Below are 10,507 nucleotides of genomic sequence, written 5' to 3'. Positions count from 1 at the left end.
AAAGACAAATCGATCATTTTGACCCATACAATGTATTTTTGGCTATTGCTACAAATATACCCCAGCGACTTAAGACTGGTTTTGTGGTCCAGGGTCACATATACGGTCTGTACAGTAGAAAAAGCATTACACCTATGGAGAGTCCCCACAGAGTCCCCACAAGGACTGTGTGTGTGTGTGTGTGTGTGTGTGTGTGTGTGTACATGCAAGCATTCTTAGGTGATTAACACATCGACAGTCTCAAACTGGTGCTCCAGAGCGACTGTGTATGTGTACAGATAATGGAGATGATGGACGCCTGAAGAGGGACAGAAATGCCCCTGGAATGTGCCAGTCTCATGTTCTAATGTGTCCCTCAGAATGCTCTTGAAAGCATTCCAGACTATTGTGACCCGACCCAGCACAAACAAAAAAGATTTTATTGCATATTTACATGTAAATGGTATACTAAACTGTGGAGGCTGCAGGGTTGTGTGCCATTCAGAAATGAATTTGAGAATTACTTTTAAAATCTATGCAATTCTTGAATTTAAAATGAACGTGTAACTGCAATTTGAATTTGATTGGAAGCAAAGAGAAATAAAATTCTACATTTTATCCAGAAAAGCAAAGGTTTTACTAGGAATCTAGTTTGAGAGTTAAAAAGTCTTCAAGTTTAAAGGTTTGTTGGCCTTAAAGTGAAAATGGAAATTATCTCATCATTTACTCATCCTCATGTCAGTGTACTGTATGACTTTCTTTGTTCAAATGAACAGAGATTTTTAGAAAAAATAATCTATAACCCTCAAAGTTGACGCTTAAATATGATTCACTAGAAGATATTGATTCATCATGTTCGTTTTGTGTGGTTTTTGCAGTGTCAGCTTTGAAGGACCCATGCACTTGACTCACAGAAGTGGATTATTTTTCTAGAAATCTCCATTTTTGTTCATATGAAGAATAAAAGTAATATACATTATGGACAGCATAAAGGTGAGTAGACCTAAATATATTTGAATTTTAAATGTACCTTTAAAGGAAGAGTTCTCCGAAATATGTCAAAGTGCTGTTTATTTATTCACTCTCAGTAATCAGTAAAGATGATTTTTGGCTGAACCCATGGTTCTTGCCAATTCAAAATATAAGTCAATTTGTGTATGAGCTTTAGGAGATTCGTAATTTTATAGACATTACAGGTGTGGTCTGTTTGAGATGAAGAATTTAAAGGATGGAGTGAAGATGGGGTCAGAGGAACATGGTTTTGTAGGGTTTGTGATCCTCTAACAATCTTGTGGTTGTCCCCCACCCAGATGGGGGTCACAGTGCAAAATGGGGTCATATTTAACCCTCTTGCCACACACACACTCATGTACAGTTTCACCTCTGTGACAGACAGATGATTAGTTCTCCAGGCTGGCTGTGGGAGAGAGGAGTCCTGTTTCCATGATGCAATAGCTGACTTTTACAGTGACTTTTACAATTGTAGAGAGACTGGTGTACCATGGGATATCTGGAGGACTAGGGATGCCAGCAAACTAATGTCATACCAAATACCAACCAAAACCACCAGGTAAGATTTATCATGTCAGACCTCTGCGTATTTCACTCTATACGCATTTCTGTTTGGCTGTATAAAAATCGGAACAATAAAGAATGTTTTCTTTATCTATAAAAGCATATGTAAGACTATGAATGAATCATGACATTCCAAGTATTACTAATGCTGGACTATCAAGGAGTATTTTAGAGTTGGTTTTTAAATGTTTAGTTTCCATGGACACCCAAATATGAGGAGGGACCACCTTTCTAAAATATAAAGGCAGCCTTTATATTCTCAAGCCATTTATATATAAAATGTAATTGTTCTAAATAGAAGTACTTGCAAAATATTATGTGTCTGTTGAGTTGACATCTATTTTCAGTCCTCTGGGGGTCCACCTGGGTAATGTCAAACTTTAAAATGGATTATTGTTCAAATGTATAATAGTTACAATTAGTGCTGTCAAACGATGAATCGCATCCAAAATAAAAGTTTTTGTTTATATAATATATGTATGTGTACTGTGTATATTTATTATGTATATATAAATACACACACATGCATGTATATATTTCAGAAAAATATGTTATTTTTGTATATTAAATATATTTGTTTATAATATAAATTATATAAATATAGATATGTAAATGCATGTAAATATTTTCCAAATATATACTGTATGTGTGTGTATTTATAAATAAATAGTAAATATACACAGAACACACACATATATTATGCAAACAAAAACGTTTATTTTGGATGCGATTAATCGCGATTAATCATTTGACAGCACTAGTTATAATGTATTATTATTATTATTATTATTATTATTATATTAAAAAATATATGCCCGTGTTGATCTGCTAAATGCAAAGTCCAAACTTGACAAACACAGATGACAGGACATTCAGAGAATACATACCAAGTTTTATAAAACTCTGCCAATGGGGAGCTCTACTGAAAACACTATAACTCTGCAATTCTGCATGATGCATTATGTTGAAAATTGGTATGCATCTTCTTTGGTGGATGTCCTCTCATTGGACTCGGCTAAAACATGGCCGCCAATCAAATTACAGTGGCTTATAAAGGCAAATCTGAATGACTTAGCTACTGTTATTTAAATGGACACGTTCATATATTGTATGTGTACCAACTGTTGTGAAAATCGGTCAAAAGGTGGTGCTATTTTTGCTCATAATTCTACAAACCTGCTGACAGAATGAAAATGATTTCCTTGCTTTAAGCCCTAACAAACACTTTTTCAAACTCCTCCTATATAAGCCATTTGTCAGATCTTCACCAAACTTTGCACACCAGCTCTCGACAATGCTGGCAAAATGATATCTAAAGGATGTTGATGTTGACTCTGGCTCTCGAGGTCCACTTTCCAGCAGAGTTTAGCTCCAATCTTGATCAAACTCACCTACCTGTAGCTTTCTAGTTATCCTGAAGACCTTGAGTAGCTTATTCAGGTGTGTTTTATTAGGGTTGGAGCTAAACTCTGCAGGAAAGTTGAGTTGAGAACACCAGGTTTAGCAGATAAATGTTTGTTTGTTTATTTATTTATTTGGCATGGGCCATTATAACTAACATGTCTAGCTATATATTGTGTGCACAACTTCTGTCAAACATGCTTAGTTTCATGAATTTCTGATTCTCGGAGGGATAAATTCTAAACTGTCAGCCATTTCAAAAGAAAGATGCAGGGTGTAATACTAATGACGGATAAAATAAACCTTTTAAATCCCTAGGATAAGAACATCTTTTAAAGTTTCCTGTCAGTTTTCATCAGTATGAATGGTAAATAAATGCTTAAAACCAGCTATGGTGCACTGGTAATATAGTTTTATATAATTACCAAGAAATCTGAGAAATGCATTATTAGAAGTTATAATTTTTTAAATATATTCTAGTAGTTATATATCCAAGACATGATTGAATATATTGCTGTCCATTAAAAAAAAGGCCTCTCTTAAGATAATGTATGCTATAAAATTGCCTCTGTAGAGACAGTTATTAATAAGAATATAACCTCACTTTGAAGCACCTGCAGCCAGAGAATAATTTGTACAAATTTATGATCATATGATAAAAATCCTTTTTACAGACTAAAACAGCATGCAAGCATAACACAACAATCAGCTTCTGCTTGTTGACCTGTGACATCCTATGATGTGCAACTGTAAATTTAAATGTATAACGTCAGTCCACATTATCTCCTGATCACATACTGTATAATTTCCATTTGGAAGTCAGTTTTGTCTGCTTTTGACACCAGTGTGTTGCTGTAACCGGTTTCATCAAACCGTAACTGTCAGTCAAGTTTCAAGATAAAAATCACATCATAAGACACATTTCAATTGGATCGCTTTTATTATTCATGTACCTAAATTTGAGTGTTTTACAATTATTATTAGTGATGTTGTAATATTATTAATAATTCTTATTTATTCATTTAAATGGAAAATAACCTTGTGGATTTAGACCCCATTTTGGAAACCTTTGTTTTAAGGGAGCAAATGAAGGATTTGAGGACAGTAAGGTTCATGCAGTGAGGGTGAGGTTAAGGTTGAAGAGGCAGAGGCTGCAACAGGCTAAACCTCAGTATGGTAAAATAATTAGGCCTGGCTTTGATGGGGACTAAACAAACATTACCGCTCTCAACACTGCCCTTTTTCCCCTCTCCTCCTCTCCGTGATGAGTTCCCTCTGAAACGCTGGCCAGCCGACTCCCTTTCTGCTTTCTCGCTTTGTTTTGCATGCAAGTACACACACTCTCTCACACACACACACACACACACACGCATATACATGTTCTTTCTCCCTCTCTTGCTCTTTTGCACTGTAGAATCTCTGGAGATGTGTTGCAACTTTTCTGGAGAAGCAGGTGAGTCAGAACGCTTATTTTGCAGCTTCTCTGATCTGTGTTTCAAATTTGGAATTGGCATATGAGATAAATAGTCCACACTGGATTGCCAGCAAAATAAAATCTTGACATTTTAAAACGAACAGGGGGGTTATAAACCTTTATCATTTCTGATTCCTTGTCATTTGCGCAGTTGAAGTTGATCTAATGAGGTACCTCAAATCCTCAAGCAAATGTTTAGGGTTTTGTGAACATTACATACAGTCTTTTAGTCTTCAGCTGAATTAGCATTCAGCTATCACTGAGTGTTTCTGGTCCATTTGGAACACAAGCCTACAGAGATGAGCTCTGATTCAAATTTCCTATCAATCACCATATGTCTCTCACCACTAGGCGTATTCTGACCAAAAAAAAAAAAGAGAGGCATTTTAAAGTCCAAGTATTAGGGTCATTTTCATTTTTGGCTTTTCCATTTTTTTGGGGGATGAAAGATGATATAGCAGGTAGTGACAGGGTAGCAGTGACCCTCTCCAGAGCGAATTCCGTGGTGGGAGGTAACACCCCAATGTAGCTCCTAGGAAGATTTCAGCCCTCTCTCTCCCTCTAACTTTAGACGGACAACAGTTTAGAGAATCTAGGACCTTTTTATACATTTATATTCAGACCATATATATAAGCCTTCCCAGGTTTTAAGCAAATGGGATTTCCACCACCATATCCGAACTAAAGAAAGCTCTTTCTGGAGGGGTTTTCAAAGAAGTTCAAAGCTTGGAAACATAATCGCAGTAGAGAGTCCGATCGATGATGCACCTGGGACAAAAATGTTTAGGATTTAAAAAATCATTTCTATCTCATCTTTCAGAGGCCTAAAGCTGTTTTAGGTACAGAGGGAGAGAGAGCGAAAAAGGTTGGAAAAGCAGAGATGGGAGGAGATGAAGAGCAAAAAGCTATAGGGAGAGGACAAGTGAAATAAGACAGAGAGGGATAGAAAAGGGGGGATGTGAAGAGAGAAATGGAGAGGAGAGAGCTGGAGAAAGAAGTAAAGAGCGGGAACGAGGCAGAAAAGGAGAGTCCCTGAGGTCCATTGAATTTCCTCTCTTTCTTCTCGTCCCTTTTTCAAGCCTCTTTCCCTCCCAGGTCTACACAGCTGTTTGGACACCAGGGGCCACTTTTCTGCACCCAGATGAAAAAGAGAAAGACTCAAAGCAAACTTGCAGGTAGGCCTGCAAAAGTAATCGCTCTCTCCAGCCCAGAACAGAAAAACAGAAGAAAGGGGGAGCGCGAGGCACAAAAGTGTGTGTTTGCTTTAGTGTGTGAGTGTGTTAGGTGCGTGCATAAGGGAGACCACATGCACGCCCAATACCAGGAATGATACCTGCTTTTATTGACTTTGTTAAACCGTTCTCAATGCTACTTCCTATGTGTTTACAAGACAGTAAATCAGATCTCATTCAGAGAAATGGAGCGCCAACGTCAAGGGAAAAATCCCTTGATGGAAAGGAGAGTAAAAGCCGAGGACAGGAGCATCCTCAACTTGAACTATCCACTACCCTCGCCTGACTAAAAGATGCTACCAACATTTGCAGTGAGTTTTGACTTGGTAACCTTAAGGCGTTAAGGGTTAATTATGACCTAATAATGATCAACAGAACAGGCATATATTAATATAATGATCAGCTGACTGTATATTATCTGGCTTAGCAAACAGCTAATCATCGATTACATAAACACATGGTGAAAAAACATTGATTTGATATTACATTATTTAATCCTTTTATATTATTTTAAAAAGTTCTGCTAAGGCACAAGTTGCAACAGTATTACAGTATGTCTACTGTTTTTTTTTTTTTTGAATATTTATTTTTGGTGGGGGGGGGGTTTGCCTTTATGATTTAGGACAGTTTAAATCTTACACGAAGTGAAGTGGGGTGCGGGATTGAGAAAGGTCTGCGAGCCAGGATTCGAACTCGGGACGCCCATAGCGAAATGGAGATATATATATATCGCCGGTGCCAACACAATATGTCTATTGTTAAAGGAATAGTTAAAAAATGTATGCTTTGTGAAAAGTTGAAATGGTCATCTCATCTGAATCAGGAGAGAAATACATACAGATCAAGCACTGTTTACAAGTGAAAACAGTCCTAAAAATATGTTGATGGATTTTGATGTGAGAGGACAACAGCAAATTGACTTTTTCACTAGAGGAAGTGCCTGAGGGTGAGTTTTCATTTTTGCGTGAATTATTCTTTTAATAGCCAATTGAAATCCTCAGATGTCATCTTCAAATGAGAAGCAAGATACCAGTTGCTGCATTTTTTTTATGAAACAAAAGCAAGTGTCATATGAGAGACATGAAAGTAATGCTGGTTACCCAGAGCGGTGTGATATGCAGCGTTTCCTTGGACGACAGTGACTGCTCGGTGGTGCGACTGACCAATCAGAATCAAGTTATCCAGTCAAATCGAGTTTTTGTAATAACAAATATTAATGTGAAACCTGAATTGCAGTTATGGTTTCTTTAGTGCAATATATATCTGAGCGAAATGACTTCTTTAAAGAGAAGAAAAGTAGAGTGGGACAGTTAAATAGTTTTTGTTTGAAATTAAAGGACTGAAAAGATGAGATTTTGAATGCCAAAACTTGTATTTTAGCAATTCTGGTTCCATGATCCTGGGTTTTTGGTAAAATGCTCAAAATAAGGTCTGTGGTGAACACAAGCTCAATGTATTTTCACATTTTAATCTGTGACAAAATACCTCACTTGTGATTTTTTTAAAAGCTTTTACTTGTCTTGAAAAATGTGGTTGACAAGTGGTTAAATAGGACCACAGAGGTTGTCGGGGACAATAAACATGATCACACAAACAGATAAACTCATCTCACTAGTTGCTTCGTTGTGTTTATAATTGTGCTCTTGCAAACTATTCTTAAATAAAGACTGACAGAGTTGTTGAAATAGTTTGTTTATAGCGCTTTTTTAACCTTTGTACTTCTGGCAATTGTATTTAGGCTCCAAAATTCATAAAAGTTGTGTTCATTTGTGAAGATTATCATGATGAACAAAACGTGTAAGAAACATAAACGTTTATTGGTCACAGAGCTTAGATTTGCTTGTGCTAAAACCATTAACACATGTCTGCTACCCAGGCAGCTACAGTACGATCACAGCTGAATGCAGTGTTTAGAACAGTCTCTGACAGCATGTATCATCCACAAGCGTATATAGTGATTGGTGTTACTGGATGACATCTGTGATCTACTGCCAACTTTGTTTCCACTTTCAGGCACATTCCGTTTTATTTTCCTCCATGGTGTCTACCTTTCCACCACTCTCTCTCTGTCTCACAGTCGTGTGTATTTTTGTGCTTGGCATCAACCGGAGTGAATAATACTTTACTTAATGGAGTGGGCTCATATTAGCTGCCTCAGACATTTACTCATTCCCCTCTTCCTCTAAGAATAACCTGAGATTCCCATGCCAGAGTTCTTGTTTCACTCTGTCTCTCACTTTTATTTTTCCTGCGGCTATTTAGAAGGACAGGGACAATGTTTGGAAGAGCATCAACCACTCAATGACTAGACGTCAGATGGCAGACCAGGACCATAACTGGTTAAGCAAGAGGAGTACTACAACTATGGAATAAAGAAAGTCTATGGGAAGAAAAAAAAGTTTGGATTAAAACATGGCTGTGATATTAAAATGCACCCTTGGGTTTCCTCAAACTTGACAAAAGCATGACTCTTGGTTAACCACTGCTGAATTATTTTGGCTGTTTGACCACAAAGAGTTAGAGTGAGGGAGAACAAGAAAGAAAACAAGCTCCTCACCCTGAACGTATTACATTGTTGTAGATGGTGTTTAAAAGCTATTAAATAAGACAGGGTCAAATAAAGGAGACACTGTGTTCTGTTATATATACAAATTATAGATTCCAGTTTAACAATTAGAAGGAGGCAGTTATGTCCAGTAAAAGTGACTAACAATAAAATAAACATACTGTACTGTGTGTAGATAAGAATAGGCCTACAAGTCATGTGTTAAGGTGAGGTCTCAAAGCCAAGAAAACACAGAGAATAGTGAATAGTGAGTCAAGTCAGTGAATGTACTGCAGGATCAATTTGATTGAGGTGACTTTTCCCACAATATATCATTATTTTGTGGAAAAACAATATATACAATTTGTAATATACTGAAGTAGGAAACGAGTGAAAGTAGTGTAGTGTCATTACACAAAGCTGATCTAAGTCTTGTCAAAAAAGTTTTGTACATAAGGATAATTTTAGCTATAAAACAGCTGGGAAATCACATTTCTGCTAATTATGCTATATGTGTGTTATATTGTCAATAACAAATGTAGAAAGTCAATGAGACCTTCTAAAATGTTATCAATAAACTGAATGGAAATCAGTCAGGACATTTGTCATTTGAGTCATTTTGCCCTGAGTTAAATGAAGTTAGTAAATCTGCACCAAAGAGCTGCTCCAAAAGTTTCTCAAATGAGCACTGTCAGTGCTCTTGGCCTCAACGTATTTTTATTGCAGAAACACATTAAAATCCAAGACACGACCTGAACAAACGTTTCCAATGCACAAATTCAGTTTAATATCTGAGAGAGGACCTGACTAACTAGTGCACTGAATCATTCCAGGTGGCAAAATCACCCGTGGCCGTCTCCCTCTGGATCTAATCAATCAGGTACATTCTCACCCTCTAAGCCAGCACACAGACTGATATGAGTGATTTACGGGATGGAATTAAAGCAATACCGATAATGACATTTTCTATGCTGCTTAGCAGCTGGTTTGTCGCTCCTATGTGTGCTCAAAGGTGTGAAAATGGTGCTTTTTTGGGTTTTGAGTCATGCATGGGAATTATAGTCTCAGTTTAAGATTGGTGGTACTTGCAGTGATCCGTGTTATGGTCATTGCAGTATATTGAAGTAGAGAATGTGAAGAACAAAAATCCTACTAGCAGATGAAGACATCTCAATATGTAATTGAGATACACCATTGGATTCCAGTCAATTGATCCTTCAGGGCCTTTACAGCTTTGTGACAGATCAGCATTGAATTGGGATACATACAGTTAGGATCATGATATGAAATCGACAGATTACATTATCAAGCACAAATATACGCTACATGTAATAAATGTATCTGAACGGTCTAGATGCTTTGTTTTCTGGTGGATCTAATGTATTAAAGTTAACTAAGCTGTTAGGAGTATTTGACAGCACACGTTTAGTCATTATATGTAAAGAACTCTGGTGGAGCATATATTACTTACACATGCAGTGTGTGAATGAAAAAATAAAAACTGGGGTCACCACAAAGGCACAGTGAGGCAAAATCTTACAGGCAGCCAGGGAATAGCTTAATGTAGCTGTATATGTTCTGGAGTGGATATCAGAATATTTGCAATTTTCCCCTTTTCCTTGTGGGAGATTATTATTTATTTATTTATTTTTTTAACAAAAGTTCCTATTGGAGGTTGGGTTATATATTTCTTTGGTTTGGGCTAGTTGAGAGCCGTACTTCAACCAGTACTTGATGAGTATTAAGTATGTCATGATTTCATAATGTTATGCAGGTAACAACTATTGCCAAAACAAAAATGTAAAAAAAATTCAAATCAATGCATATATTCAATAATGAAGATTATTATTATATTTTTGTAGGTACTGTTAACCCTCTTTTAAATAACACTCTTTTAATCACTCCTTTAGTGAGCAAATGCGTGTTAATCATTGAATAGCTATATAAATGTAAAAGCTATAAATTTCTTGCTAGAATTATAACTGGAAACAAATTACAATTTAAGTAGCATTAATATTTTTATTACTTTGGCAATGTGGAAGGAAAAGTTTCACTTTGTTTCATTTAATACTTTCATTTGATACAGGTTTTAATGTGAATTAATCATTTAATTAAAATTGGGCTCTGAATTTGATTTCATGATGCATAGGCCTATATGAGACAGAGCAAACTTTATAATACAATACATTAATAATAGACCATTTAAATATTTAAATAGGCCTATCATAAAGTCTGTCTTAAATAGTTGTGTGTGCATTATGACAAACTTAAAATTCATAAACTCTTTTCAGACTATTATTC

At 36.3% G+C, this 10,507-nt stretch overlaps 1 long non-coding RNA gene across 1 annotated transcript; it reads left to right on the top strand.

Annotated features, from left to right (window-relative positions):
- Window positions 1-856: 856 nt before the first annotated feature.
- Window positions 857-8,684, top strand: LOC131546792 (uncharacterized). Its single transcript, XR_009272783.1, has 5 exons — window positions 857-972; window positions 1,466-1,549; window positions 5,509-5,604; window positions 5,820-5,972; window positions 7,924-8,684. It is a non-coding gene; the product is annotated as an uncharacterized LOC131546792 (long non-coding RNA).
- The last annotated feature ends 1,823 nt before the right edge of the window (window positions 8,685-10,507 follow it).

The sequence above is a fragment of the Onychostoma macrolepis genome, chromosome 01 (assembly GCF_012432095.1).
Source record: "Onychostoma macrolepis isolate SWU-2019 chromosome 01, ASM1243209v1, whole genome shotgun sequence".
Classification (NCBI taxonomy): domain Eukaryota; kingdom Metazoa; phylum Chordata; class Actinopteri; order Cypriniformes; family Cyprinidae; genus Onychostoma; species Onychostoma macrolepis.
Note: the sequence above shows the minus strand (reverse complement) of the source record. Positions and strands in the feature narration are given on the sequence as shown.